Below are 14,981 nucleotides of genomic sequence, written 5' to 3'. Positions count from 1 at the left end.
TATGAATAAATAAATAAATCTTTAAAAAAAAAACTTACATGGGAAGGATTAAATTAATTCATATCACAGGATTCTGTTCCTTACTAAGCTGTGTACCCTATCCTTTAAATCAATTTTATTGAGGTATAATTTAATATAAAAAGTACACTCAGTTTAAGTGGCTCATGAAATAATTATTGACAAATTTATATTTATTTATATAATGTTGAACATTTTCATCTCCCCAGAAAGTTCCCCATGCACATTTCATGTCCTTTTCCTCCAACAAGGCAAAACTCTTCTGATAATTCTCACCTAACATTGTTTTCATGTGTTTCAAATGAATCATTCACCATGTGCTCATTTGCATACAGTTTCTTTTCCTTGAATATAATGCCTGTGATATTTGTCCATTCGTATAACAGTAGTTATACTGTTATAACAGGGATGATTAGCACATAAGCAAGCACACAGGATGCTGTTGGCTTTGTACTCATGGGGCAGGCTACAGGCAGAAAGGTGAGAAGTAAAGGGCTAATGTGGAGTCTTCGGAGTTATTGACACTGAAAGGACCAGTTGAGGAGACTAGAACGCATCTTGGATTGTGGGAATTGGTTGGGAGATAAGAATGAGAGAATGTCACCAACGAGGGGAATATCCAACAGTATCAATCCCTGACTACAGATGAAGTGAAAAGAGGTCAGTATTAGCTAGGGCTTGTTTCCTTGCAAGCAACAAACTGACAAAGTAGGAAACTTAAGGTTCAGGAAGTCCACAGAGAGCAAGGAGGACTGTTGATCTTCAGCATGACTGAACCAGAACTCAGTGTTTCTCATGTGTTCTGCGCACTGACTTCATTTCCTCTCATTACAGATCATCAGGTCAATGAGTGACAAAGCCATCAGTAACTTATGGTTTAAAACCTCACAGCTTTCCACTGGAGACTAACTGTTATATGCTCTCCTACTCCAGGTTAGAGAAAAATCTCAGGAAGAGCTCTAAGTAACCTGGTCTAAATTAGGAAGACATTCTGGCTTAATCTCAATATCTGATAAGTGCCATGGGGGATATCAACAGATGGTAACTCCCAGTAAAAATAGAGGACAATGTAGTGGCTGAGAACAGAGACTCTAGAGTCGTCTGGGTTCAAATGCTCATGAATTATGTACGGAAGAGGGGAAAGACAACACTGTCACTGCCATCTGTGTGAACGAAGGCACAGCTGGAGGATTTAGCTCTGAGCAGGTTAGCAGTGTCATCACAGCAGCAGGGGACATGGAGACCTACTGCTTTGCAGAGTGAATAAGAAGTAGAGCAATAAGGTAATGAACGAAGATGTTTCTAGAAGCCTGGGCTGAAAGAGGAAAGGAGCAGGTTAAATGTAGTAACAAAGGGGTGAATGGACGCTTGGAAGTTTTTAAAATGGTGGGCTATGCAAGGGATATGAGGAGTGGAGGAAAGATACAATAAATGGTACTGTCTGAAGGTTATCTCAGGCAGGCTCAGACAGAAAGAAAGAGGCCGTGGATGTTTAAATGTGTAGGTGGAATCAACACTGGGGCTAGGAAAGCAAACTTCTGCATGTGACCGGGGAGCAGCAAGCATTTGCTCAAAGTCACTGTTTTCTCCATAAAGTCGAGGCGCCATCATTGAGAGTCATTGATGGGAACCAGAGGGCATAAAGGAGGGAGAGGGGCTGAAGCTGTTGGCTAGCACCAGTGGTGCTTGGCGTTGATTCCATGGGCTCAACATGGAGATGCTTTTTTTCATGGTCTTGCTTAGTATATGCAAGACTGAGGGAAGATTTTTCTTCCTGGAAGAAGATTCTGAGTGATTTGGGAGAAAGGCTTTTTCAGTCTCTGTGTTCTTTGGAGTTCAGATACATACACACACTAAGAGGACGCTTGGGGTTTAAAATGTTGTAGAGAAGATTCTGAACTTTAACTTTGGTTTTCTCCATTCTCTTTTTCTTTTCCTTTCTAATATCTCCCTATATAGCATGAATATGGTGGGTCCTTCTTGAGTTGAGCAGAAGTACCTTTCAAAATTTGCTGGAATGCCCAAGACTGAAGCTTGTGTCAGAGAGGTGACACCAAAGCTTTTGTGTCTTGGAGACTAGAATACAGGAGAAAACAAGACAAAACTACAGATGTAACTTGAAATTTATAAAATATGAGTGAGTGGAGCAAATGTAACACATTCAGTGCTAAAGCTACAAATGAGCTTTAATGACCTTCTGCTAGATAAAGCAACAGATTGGATGTTTAAAATGCATGTTTCATGTTGTATATTTATAATTATTCAGTTAAAACACTTCTGAAATGCAGGAATGATTTAAATATATTAATTTGAATATTAAGCATGTTGCATAGATGTTCTAGTAACTGAACACTGTCATTTGCTATAAAAGAAACATGGAGGGAAAAGGCAGTTAGACTTTTTTAAAGGTCTTTTTATGAATGTCTCCATTACTGTGATTTTGGCAAATTAAACCTTTAAGATTCCAAGTCTTATGACATAAAACAGTTCATAACCTTCTTGTGATGGCAGATTTTATGGTCATGCAGTGTCATACTGTTTCTTCCTGGCTATTTTCTGCAAGTGACATTAGGAACTTACTAAATTCTAGATGACTAAGAAAAGAACAGTCAAGGGAATGCATGCTAGCCTCTCTCAACGCATACAGACAGGTCAGCAACTTCCTATCTTACCCAGTTTTTGGTGTCTTTTCCTACACGAACCCATAGTTTCCTGGTTATACTATATTATAGAAAATCTTAGCGTGGTTTATAATTATATTTTGCTTTTGTTTCCTTCTGTAAGTGGATGGAAGGTCAAGATCATGCTACCTTTTGTATCTCTGGAAGGCAGTTTCCACAGTATTTTTGTCTGTCTCCTCTCAACTTCTGTTGTGTACTATTTCTATAAGGATGTTTACATAGCAAACAACCTGGGAAGATATAATGTCTTACTCTTGGGATTTTTTTTTTCTGTGTAGGATAATAAAAATATCTCCTTGGGCTTAGTAGATTTTCTAGCAACCTGTTTTAAAGATGGGGTTGGGCCTTCCCAGGTGGTGCAATGGGGTAAAACACAGCACTAGGAAGTTAGCAGCAGCCACTTCAGCACGATTTTGATCCCTGGCCAGGGAGGTGACCCACAGGGCACAGCAGACTTCTCCTGTCTCACCCACTGTTCCCCTCAGCAGTGTACTTCTCAATTTGCCTGTTCTGTTCCCCACTTTGTCTCTGGTGAATCCTCTCACCGTCACTGCACCTCTGACCTGTACCCCAGTTCTGTATGCATAAATAAATAAATCCTTAAAAAAAAATAAAGATGGGATTTCTTAAACTGTGATACCTACTCAGCAGGAGGCAGTATCTCCTCTGGGACCCAGGAGGAGAAAGGAAGGGAGAATAGCATGAGCCTGAAGTTCATGTGGCCTGTGGGCTGTGAGTCATCAAATCTGTTACTCTGAGTGCATGATCTCATGTCTTCTATCAACACCCACTTCTATGAGATGGGGGAGCTTAATTTGTTGGTTTGCAAAAAAGGCAAAATTACACCATTCTTGACTATTTCTCCATTATCTACCACATTGTCTGGCACAGTGTAGGGGTGTGAATGAGTGTTCAGTTTGAATGCATTTATTTGAAATTTTATTTTTAACTTAAGAGTAAATGGTTCCATCAATGTTTTTCAGTTACTAGTTGTATTATCTTGGTAAATTTCTGCATCTGACTCACTTCAGTCTCCTGATGTATAAAATGGACAGAATCAAAGTATCTGCCTTGTAGATTTGTGGACGATAGTGAGATGTATGGCCAGGCCTGCTCTGGTAGGACCTGTCACTCAGCTTTAGAGACTGCTACGAGGGTCTGCCTCAGCTGCAGACCCACTCCTTTTTTTCCCTCCCTGGAGCTTCCTGTGCTAAGGAATTGAGCAGGGTGCCTCTGGGTTGTACGAAGGACAACCATCTGGGTCTCTACAGGACAATTTTGGGGGGTGATGTTTACTTCAAAATTTCCTGCTTGGTTCACTGAGGTTTTGTCAGGTCTGCATAGCAACTTTATTTTCCCCCTCTCTGCAGTGGTGCATCCTTTTTTAAAAATTTCCAAGTTTGAAAGTTATTAAATTCTAGCTAATTTGCTGAAACAGCCTGGGCCAGCCCTGCAGTAAAAGTGACTGGGAGGAATGCAATACAAACCTTTAAGAGAGTCTAGTGAACTAGCTTGATGCATATAGCATATAACGAACTCAACATTCCTGGTATCATAAAGAAGTTGTGTGTGTGTGTGCTTGCGCGTGTGAGAGACAGAGTGAGAGAGAGAGAGAGAAGAGGAGAGAGCAAAATCTGTCTGGATTATAGGAAAAAGCAGTAACAGCAATCCTTTTATTTTGGGCTAACTAAGGCACCTATTTTTATCTTCTCTCAAGTCCTGATGGTGTTTTTGTCCCATGCAGCACTGAGGTGATACACTGTTGCCTGACACTCACTTATAGGCTTCTCCTTTGTGGCTGTGGCAGGCTCTGTTTCATCACCTGCAGCCAGTTCTGCAGATATTGGGATGGCTCTTTTGCGGAAATTTCAGTGGAGCAAACTTACACAGGTAGGGGAGGAAAATTTTTCCTTGAATGCTTCCAGGTTCTTTGGATTGTCTAATAATTAAATTGACATAAGAGAAATTTACAAGCAAAAACCAAATTTAATTGTCTATGTATGAGAACCTCAAAGAAAGGAAACCTAAGTAAAGGAAATTTAAATGCCATGTGGAGCTAAGGGATGGGATTGCAGTCTGGCACTTTGAAAAGGTAATTCACAAGAAGATAAAAAGACCAGATATTTGGTAATTAGATATTTGCCTTGGCCCACAGATAGGTCATCTTGATAAAAGTTAGCTCTAGAAGTAGCAATCTTTCAGGGACAAGGCTCCTATCTCAATTCTTGTAGATTATTAAGAAAGAGGGAAAGGTGTTTCTTGATGCTGCTGTGTCTGATTGCCTTTAGCTCAAAATAATCCACACATTAAAGTGACAGATTTGGGAAAGGTTTATCCCTAACCCTTTGATACAGAATAAACAATGATTATGTGTGCGTGAGTATCTCTGTGTGTTTTCCCATTGTCAAACCAGAGTTTTCCAATCCATATCTTAAACTGATTTCTAGTGTCAGTATCAGGACTTATGGACAAAATCCTTTTGTGATTTTCTGAATAAGCATATACATGTTTTCAGTCCAAGGCAGTTCTAGCAAACTCTGACATGTAAGCTCACCCGGGTGTCCTCCTTCAGGCTATATTCACTGGCTCACCCTCTTTCCTTTGGTTGTATTAACCTGACACACACCTTTCAGTCTACTCCCTCCTCTTCCTTCCAGAACATTTGCTAGATTCCTCTTGGGTGATTGTTGCAAGGTTTTAATGTAAAGGTCCCATCTCCAGACAGACTCTACTTTCCTATAAAGCTTTGTGCAGGAGAGACCAGAGGTATTTATAAACTGGGAAGAGAAATTTTGTACTTTTCTACTCCCTACTGAGAATCTGCCACATGAGTGTTTGGTTTCTGTTTGGTTTCTTGCCTGGATTACTAAAATATTATGGATGCCTTGGCTTTAGCAGCCAACAGTAGCAAATGAAGAAAGAATGAAGCATTTTAGGACACTGCTGAGCCTTTCTGATGTCTTTCCTCAGAATCACTAACAAGCAGGGCTAACCATTTTTGTGTGGTTAGCCTGAGTTTCATAGATTTATTATGAAAAGAGAATAAGACAAGCCTGAAATGACAGACAATTCTCAGAAGATCAGAGGACTCCAAGTGGATATATGTCAAAGAACAGATGACCTCTTCTCTGAGATAGGTCATGTCAGGCACCATTGTTTAGGATAAGCTGGCTCATGGCAAAAGACCCAGCCATGAAAACCAAAACATCACCAGAACCTCCGTCTGACTGGATTTCCATCAAGCTAGATTTCAAACCTAGGTTAACAGTAGCCACATAACAGTAACTCTTTATGAGGTTTTATCTGCTTGGTTAGTCTGGGACATTTCTTCAGGTGGTAAGACATTTAGTCATAAGCTCAGTATATTTTATTTTATTTTTTTAAGGATTCATTTATTTTATGCATACAAGATATGGGGTATAAGCCAGAGTTGTGGGTAGTGAGAGAATTCATTAGAGAGATTTGGGAAGCAGAAGTAGCAGATCTACTGAAACACACTGCTGAAGACAGCAGTGGGCAAGGCAGGAGAGGTCTGCCTCGCCATGTGGGTCACCTTACTGGCCAGCTGGGGATCGAACTCATGCTGCAGTGGCTGGTGACAGCTTGATAGAGCTGTGTCCTTAACCTCTGTACAACCACCAGAGAGGCCCAAACTCAGTCTATTTTAAATATAAAGATATTTGTTAAATATCTCAGCCTAAAATTCTGATTGGCTGATGGTAAATCGAGGACACAAACTTTATTCTTCTAATCACCAGTGAAAAAGAGAAATGAAGATGTTCTAGATAGTAATGACATCACATAGAGCAAGAAAGGAAGCAAAAATGAGTTATTTATTTATTTATTTTTTGTCTGCAGAGACTAATCATGAATCCGTTTATGGAGGGGCCAGAAGAGAGGGTCCTGCTTAACTCTACCTGGAAGTGTCCTGCAAATATAAATCTGCAGGCATAAAAGTTTAACTTGAGGAGGAGAAAGGTATTGTGCCTATGATCATCTGACAACGTATGATCTGATCTGCCAATGCTTCCCCATATGCCTACAGCTGGGAGTATTATCTTCTTTTTTCTTTGAAGCACTGATAGGAATGTCTGTGAGGTCTTTAAGTGCTGAAATCTGATTGCAGAAACTTCCTATTGTTTGGAACAGTTGTGTTTAGAAGTTCAAAGAATCTCAGGGGGTAAAAATGAAAGAAGAGATAAAGAGGTAAGAATTAAAGAAGCACAAGAAAAAGGCAGGCTTCTCATTCAATCTTTATTTAACTTTGCTCCAGTGTTTTCCTTCAACACATAACCTTTGAGTTAGACAATTTTCTCTCAAAGGGATGATGGGTTCTGTCACTAACTCTGGATAACACAGCCAGGAGAGAGAGGGAATTGGTATAATAATAATTTGGGTCTCTGGATTTTTCATATAGCCAATATTAGGGTAGGAAAGAAGCCAGAACAAAAAAATAATATTCCAGACAGAAAATATCCATTTGTTCATAGAGAGACCACAGAGACTTGATGGAAAGAAGCACAGGATATTGAAGATTGTCCTCTTGCTCTTCTTTTATAATTGGGGTGTAGGCTAGAGATGTGGAAGGAAGGTGAGACTATTCACCAGAGTGGGGAGCAGAACAGGCAGATCCACTGAAATGCACTGCTGAGGGGAGCAGTGGTTGACAACAGGAGAGGTCTGCTTCGCCATATTGGCCAACTCCCAGCTGGGGATTGAACACTGACCACAGACTTGATAGCACTGAATATTAAGCCCTAGGTCACCAGGGAGGCTCTTTTCACCTTTAAAACAATATTTTCAGTGCTTTGTAGTGGATTCATTCTACCTGACCAAAGCAAGGGTATATGCATTATAGAATTCCATAGCAGCACTGGCATGCAGGTAATAACCATTTCCAGCAGTACATGACTGATGTATAAATCAGGGGTTAGTTCTCTATGACCTGTGGGCTAATTCTAGTTAATAGCTTATTTCTGTAGCTTTTATTGGAGTACAGCCACACCTGTCATGTTTCTTATATGAAAAATTAGGATAACTGTGAAGGAGATCTTATTACTCTCAAAGTCTGACATATTTACTATGAAATTTCACTGAAAAAATTGCAAACAACTGATACAAATGATTGTACAGCTAACATGAAAAAAGTTCAGAAGATTGGTATATGATGATATGAAAAGATGATATGAAAAGATAACTGATATCAAGGAAAAGTCAATCGAAGTAATATGGATATTTAAAAGTATTTTCAGATACTTTCATGTAAAAACAAAGGGTATAAAAATAACCACAATTCTGGCTCTCCCTGGTGGAGCAATGTGTTAAAGTATAGCACTATGGAGCTATCACAGCCACTGCAACATGAGTTTGATCCCAGGCCAGGGGGGTGACCCTGCTACACATGGTGTAGCAGACCTCTCCTGACCCTCCTGCTGCTCCCCTCAGCTGTGTGTTTCAGTGCATCTGCTTGTTCTGCTCCCCACTCTATCTCTGGTGAATCCTCTCACCTCCCACTCCTCTGACTTATACCTCAGTTCTGTATGCATAAATAATTAAAAACACACACACACATAAAAATATATATCAAAAATTTCTGGAAGGGCATTCAAGGAACATATAAGTGATTACTTCTAAGGCAATGGAAGCAGAAAGTAGAGGAGGTATAAAAAGGGAGAGGAGAGGCCATCCCTGGTGGCACAGCGAGTTAAAGTACAGCACTAAGAAGCTAAAGCCACTTCCGCATGAGTTCAATTCCCACCTGCCCCGGAGGTGACACACCTGGTGAGGCAGACTTCTCCTGACCCGCCCATTGTTCCTCTCAGCAGTGTACCTCGACAATCTACCTGTTTTGCTCCCCACTCTGTCTCTGGTGAATCCTCTCACTGCCCCTGCACCTCTGGCCTTTACTCCAGTTCGGTATGCATAAATAAATAAATCTTTTAAAAAAAAAAAAGGGAGAGGAGAAATATTTACTCAATATTCTTTATCATTAATATTTTTTAATTCTCATATATTTCAAATACATTTGGAAATAAACTAAACTAGACTTACATTGGCTATGGGACTTTGTTAAGGACATAGTTATTTGTAGCATGAAATTAATGTAATGATCAATGGCAGTAGCAAATTGAGCAAGTGTTGTCTCATATTTAAATATCTGCTGAAATTTTAGATTCATTGTTTGCTTTATATGATTACAATTTACTTCTGCAATGACTTAGTAGGAAATCATTAAGGCATTTTATCCCAATTAAATATAGTTCATATTTTTAAATATATATATATTTTACTATGCAGAATTTCATATAATGTTAATTTTCCAATGCACTTTATAATGAAATATCTTGAACTACATTTGAGTCTTTTAAAAGTTTTAATTTTTAAAATTAATTTTTTAATAATAAACAGCTATATACCAGAGACATTTTACAGGTGTGGAGTGGGGAATGGGACCAAAATAGGGAGGGGGAAGTGTATTGGACTCTGGTAATGGCACATGAGTGATTTGGTGATGGGAAGCCCACGGTGATTACAACTGAGATGGAAAAAGGCACAAAATGATGTAAAATAAACTAGTATATTATTTTAAAAAAAGTTTTAATTTTGTTTCTAGTTTTATGGGAAAATGTTGAATTTGAGATAAATTATTTATTTTTATTAGTTTACTTTTACATCATTTTGCGCCTTTTCCCATCTCAGTTGTAATCCTGGTGGGAGACAAATTATTTTTAAAAATATGGATTTTTAAAATATAAACTGGAAAGAAAATACAACCTGTCTTACCAAATACAGATTTTTGTTGTGAAAAATTTTTCAGTATTCAATTATCCATTATTTCAAATATATTACTATGTCACATGGAATTGACATGTACATGGAACCAAGTAAAAGAGGTGTTATTCTAAAAGATCAAAAGTTTGAAATTTTAGACTCTTAGTTACAAATGATACTTAGTCACACCTCAATTTGGAAAAATTAGAAAACAGGTTTCAATCAAAGTCAGTGTCATAGTCCTTTCCAGAATAAAACCTCATTTTTTAGAACCTGTGCTATTTCTCATCTCCAAAGAGGTGTTATATTTACTTTCCAAATTTCATAGATTTTTTAAATTAAATGAATGAATGTTTACTTGAGAAATCTATAAATTATAAACCAGAGTATTGTCAGTCAGCTGGAGATATTTTTATAATATGCTAGTTTGTTTTTACATCATTTTGTGCCTTTTTCTATCTCAGTTGAAATCCCCATGGGCTTCCCATCACCAAATCACCCATGTGCCATCACCATAGTCCAGTGCAATTCCCCCGGCAACCTCCCACCCTCCCACCACCACCTCCCATTCCCCGCTCCACCCCCGTAGAATGTCTCTGGTATATAGTTGTTCCTTATTATTATTTTTTCTCCCCAGTTCCTTTATATTCCTGCTATGAGTGAAATCATCGGTATTTTCCCTTTTTTTTTCTGGCTTATTTTACTAAGCATGATCCCTTATGCAGCTGAAGATTTTTCTACTATATTTCTATATATTTACTTTTTATCTATGATGAGAGATATACTTAATGTAGCTTCCTTTGAATTTAATTTTCAAAAGTAAAAATGTGAGTCAACGTAATGAAAAATATTAAGCAAGTCATACATCAGGTAAAAGCCGATATGACAAAAATCATGATGTGAATGATGAAAGTTTGGGAAGCATTTGATTTGGATTTTTATATTTTGCCTTATAGTTCTCAATTGGCGTTGTTTAATCTGCTATGCTACTGTGATAAAATAAGACATATGGAGCTCTTTTTCAGTAAAGGAAGGAAGAAAAGAAGCAGATGGAAAAATCGTTTAGGAAAGGAACCCTACTGTAGCAGAAATACTGGCCAATGAGAAGTCTGTAGTCCCAAAATGGTTCAGGTTGGATGGATTTTGCAGAAAGAGATAGAAAAATGGTAACACAATATTAAAAAATATGCCTTTAGAAAGAACTTAAAACATTTCTGAAGCACAGGATAGTAATTCCAGACAGGAGACAAGAGTGATTCTCATGATTGGGAAACCAGCCACATGTCTCACCTGACTGCACACACCCAAGGCCAGGCTGCTGGGACTGTGTCAGCACAGCAACATGAGAGTGAATATGGGAAACCTACCTCAGTGTCCATCTTGGGTCTACCTGAATATAGCTTCCACGACTCTAGGTGACAGAGACATACTGAGGTCATGTTGGGAGGAAGTGAGATTTGGTTGTGGTGTCTGTCTTCATCTGTGATCTGGAAAGTAAAAAGGTGACATGAAGCAAGAAAAAGTCCACCCGGGGCCTTTCTTCCCAGATCTTTCCAATTCTGCCCAGCAGACAACTCCTTCTCTAGAAGGGCAGAGAACGGTCTTCAGGCTGTATGTATATTCTCAGCTTGCTTCACCTCAAGAATACATTTTTTTCCCTGATCCAATTTCATGCCCTAGATTTAGGAGTTGAAACAGGCTACTGCATTGGAAGTTGAGGACTCCCTGAGTCTCACAAAGTCCTTACACATTTCATTTAGAAAAAGGAATTGGTTCTCAATACCTGTCTGTGTGACTACTGTTTTTTATATCTCTGCAAATTCAGATGACTGAAGAACTGCTTATGCAGCAGTTCAGTAGCAAGTTAGAGTACCTGTCTTGATTATTTATTTAAAAAAAAAAAAAAACCTCTTTGAAGTCTGCCATTTAACCCCAGCAGGGATTTTTCAGCCACACAGTGATTTTATTTCTTTGGAATCTTATATGAATTATTAAGCTTTTTAGAAAAGAGAGCAAATAGAGTTCTGCAAGGTAATCAAAAGAAAATATGCTAATTTGGGTCTATAGGACAGTATTTTTAAGAAAAAGAACATTAAGCTTACATCAGTTATTCATCTAAATTAAGGAGATAGAGAAAAAGCAAGTCTAGCAAATTACCTATGCTGATGGTCGAAACCAGTCCGCTCCTGGACACTTTCTTAATCGTCTTTCTCAGTGTAAAACCTAGTTACTAGGATACGGCCGTGTGGCAGCATCTTTATTAGAAATTGTGTGGGAGAAAAAAAGGTCAGAGGCTCATTTCCAATAACAGTTTGACAAGTAACACAGAGAAAAGGGCAGGATGGAATTGAGGTGGTGGTGTTTCCCTATATCAAGATTTTGAGATAACAGCACTTATGTGAGTGAGGAGTGTCTGCGAATATGTTTTATTCATCTCAGGGTTGAAGGAATAAGAGACATGATATTATATAATCATCAAAATAAAAACCGGGAGGCCTGAAAGGGTACATCTATATCCTTTCTAAGGATCTGGTAAATATGAAAATATCAGGTAAAGAACAAAAATTCCATCTATTTGTTACTGATGAAAATTTTCTTATCTTAATGCTAGTTAAATCCAAGAGCTCTATCATTATATAGCTAGAAGTCACACCTCCAATTATCATGATCTGAAAATAATCAATAGCTGAAGGCTAGAAGCATTGTGAAAAAGTTCACACTATCCAGGAGACTCCTTTGAGCCTAAATCCATTCTCCCTTTCTGTATATCATTCTATCAGAATGCAAATACATTTGTAAAATTTGCCCTAATGAAAATTTCTTTGAATTAACTCCATTTCATTGTTGTCTTCTGACGAAATCAGAGATATACAAAAATTCACAAAGTTCACAGAAAGATGATAAAGCACCACAGTACAGTGTGTCTACATTATTAACACACACTTTGCTGACAGATAAAGAAATCAAGTCAGCAAAATACCCAATGTCTCAGACTCGCTGCCTGATGGTGTCTTCCCTGCTCTCTTCCCTCTTCCCCTCACCCAGTGCCCAGGTGGGCTAGGCTAGAGCAGGTGCATTTTGGCTTCCAATAAACCTGGCATTGAAACTCAGGTCTACCAATGTCTTAACTGTGTGACCCTGCGAGGACCACATTGTTCCTCTGAGATTTGCTTATTAAAATGGATTTGAAAGATTTCAGCTTTATTGTGATAACTAAATGAGGTCATATATTTAAATTGTAGGTATTTAATAAATGTTACCAGGGCCCTCCCTGGTGGTGCAGCGGGTTAAAGCGCATCACTGCAAGCTAGCCACAGCCGCTTCAGTGCGAGTTCTATGCCTCTCCGGAGGTGATCCACAGGGCGGGGCAGACCCTCCCACTGTTCCCCTCAGCAGTGTACTTTGTCCATCTGTTTGTTCTGCTCCCCACTCTGTCTCTGGTGAATCCTCTCACCCACCTGTACCCCAGTTCTGTATGAATAAATAAAAAAATCTTTTAAAAAAGTTATCAGCTATTACTACTAGTACCACCACTACTACTATTGCAACTACTACTGCAATCACTAGATCATTGGGGAGGAGTCCCTGCTTACTGGTAGGACTGAAAAGCTGAAGTAGAAGTCATTAGTGGGTCCAAGTGGTTTTGCTAATGATTCCCTCTAGATAAACCTACTCATCTAGTCCATCACCCGCACAGCTGATCAGGCCTTTTACCTCAGGGAAGAGAATAGGTCAGAACATACTCTCCCAATTGGCAAGATGGAGGGGCAATGAGATTTTTCTCTAAATATTAAAATTTTGATGGTTATGATTTTAGAAAATTGATTTGTTTACCAGCTAAAAAAGTGTATGACACAACAATACAATATGTTGTTAGGTACATGTTTCACTCCTTCTTTGATATTTTCTCCTATTGTGATAAATGGAATAATTGATCTCAATTCTTACCTTTCCCTCCATTAAATGATTTTATATTCTTGCTCTTTGCCAACTATTTTTCAGGGCCTTGGTACAGGGGGAGATATGACATTCTACCATCGATTTGGGCCATACAGGTGAGACATGCTTTTGACAGTATTTTTCACATGGGTAATAAGTAATCCATGCCTAACTAGGAGCTCTACACAAACTTGTGAGTTTGTTTTTTTTTAAGATTTATTTATTTATGCATACAGAACTGGGGTATAGGCCAGAGGTGCAAGGGCAGTGAGAGGATTCACCAGAGACAGAGTGGGGAGCATAACAGGTTGACTGACTAAGTACATTGCTGAAGGGAGCAGCAGGTAGGTCAGGAGAGGTCTGCCATGCCATGTGTATCACCTCTGGGGTGGGGATGGAACTCATGCTGAAGTGTCTTTAGCTTCTCAGTGCTGTGCTTTAACCTGCTGAGCCACCAGGGAGGGTCTGAACTTGTATGCTTTATCCCCATCCACCCTTGAACACTTGCCCTCCACCATGAGAACACCATGTCCTTACTTCTTCAGTTGTGAACTTAGACGAGTAGACAGAGCTGAGCTGGTGTCCCCAGCTCAGCTTAAGTGAGCCCCTACTTGGTCCTTGTGTAACCAAAATACCTACAGTAGACTTGTATTTCTCCTGCAAAGAATGACATGCCATGGCAAGTCACTGAAAGTTTGTGGTTGCTGGTACCATGCAGAACAGCTGACTAAACAGCACACTACTTGTTCTCACCAAATCATGGAGCAGAAGCTTGTGGGGTCATATTTCAAATAAAAGGTAAGGATGGCAGGCAAAGCCCGGGACTGGCATATTCAAAACCAAAACCTGCAGAATTGTTCTGAACTCCTGTTCACCTGTCACTGTGCTAGTAACAGCCAGGCTTCTCCCTGAGTGCTTTTGAAAGCTGAACAATGAATAGGACATGAGCAGTCACTGGCCAGGTGCTAACGTGTAAATATTAGCAGTAGCACCATCCTTACTGCAGGGGTTTGGGATGGGGCATGATCTGACGTGAGTATAGGGGAGTATTTTCATAAAGTAAAGCTTTACTTTATATTTATTTATTTATTGAATTAATACCCTTTGTATTAACTCACCTATTTCAATCTCCACCTTTTAAAAAAGTTCTAGTGAGTGCATGCAAGTAGTAGTATACTATTTTGTCTTAGCCCTCCCGCTAAGACATAGTATACTACTACTTGTGTATAATTTAACACATGAACATTCATTCCAAGTGTGTAATTAGGTTGGTAAAAGCAAATTATGGCAATGGGTTCATCTATTTATAATAGAATGTATTAATATTATAGTGGTTTGGTTAAGAGCCCAAAGATTTCTAAATTCTAGTTATGATCCATTTATTTTTAGAGGTATTGAAATAAAATATGATGTATATCTCCCTTTTAGTGAGGAATGGATTTTACTTATTCTTTTCTTTGGGATGACACTATAATGCAGAGTGAGTAAGGAAAGCTCTTAATGAACTGACAGGACTTACTGCAAATGCCTGGTCACTTCACATACTAACTTGATGTTCTTGGGCACATCATA

The sequence above is a fragment of the Condylura cristata genome, unplaced genomic scaffold, assembly GCF_000260355.1.
Source record: "Condylura cristata isolate star-nosed mole 26May11 unplaced genomic scaffold, ConCri1.0 scaffold00013, whole genome shotgun sequence".
NCBI lineage: Eukaryota > Metazoa > Chordata > Mammalia > Eulipotyphla > Talpidae > Condylura > Condylura cristata.
The sequence above is the reverse complement of the archived record's forward strand: the minus strand, read 5'-3'. Positions refer to the sequence as shown.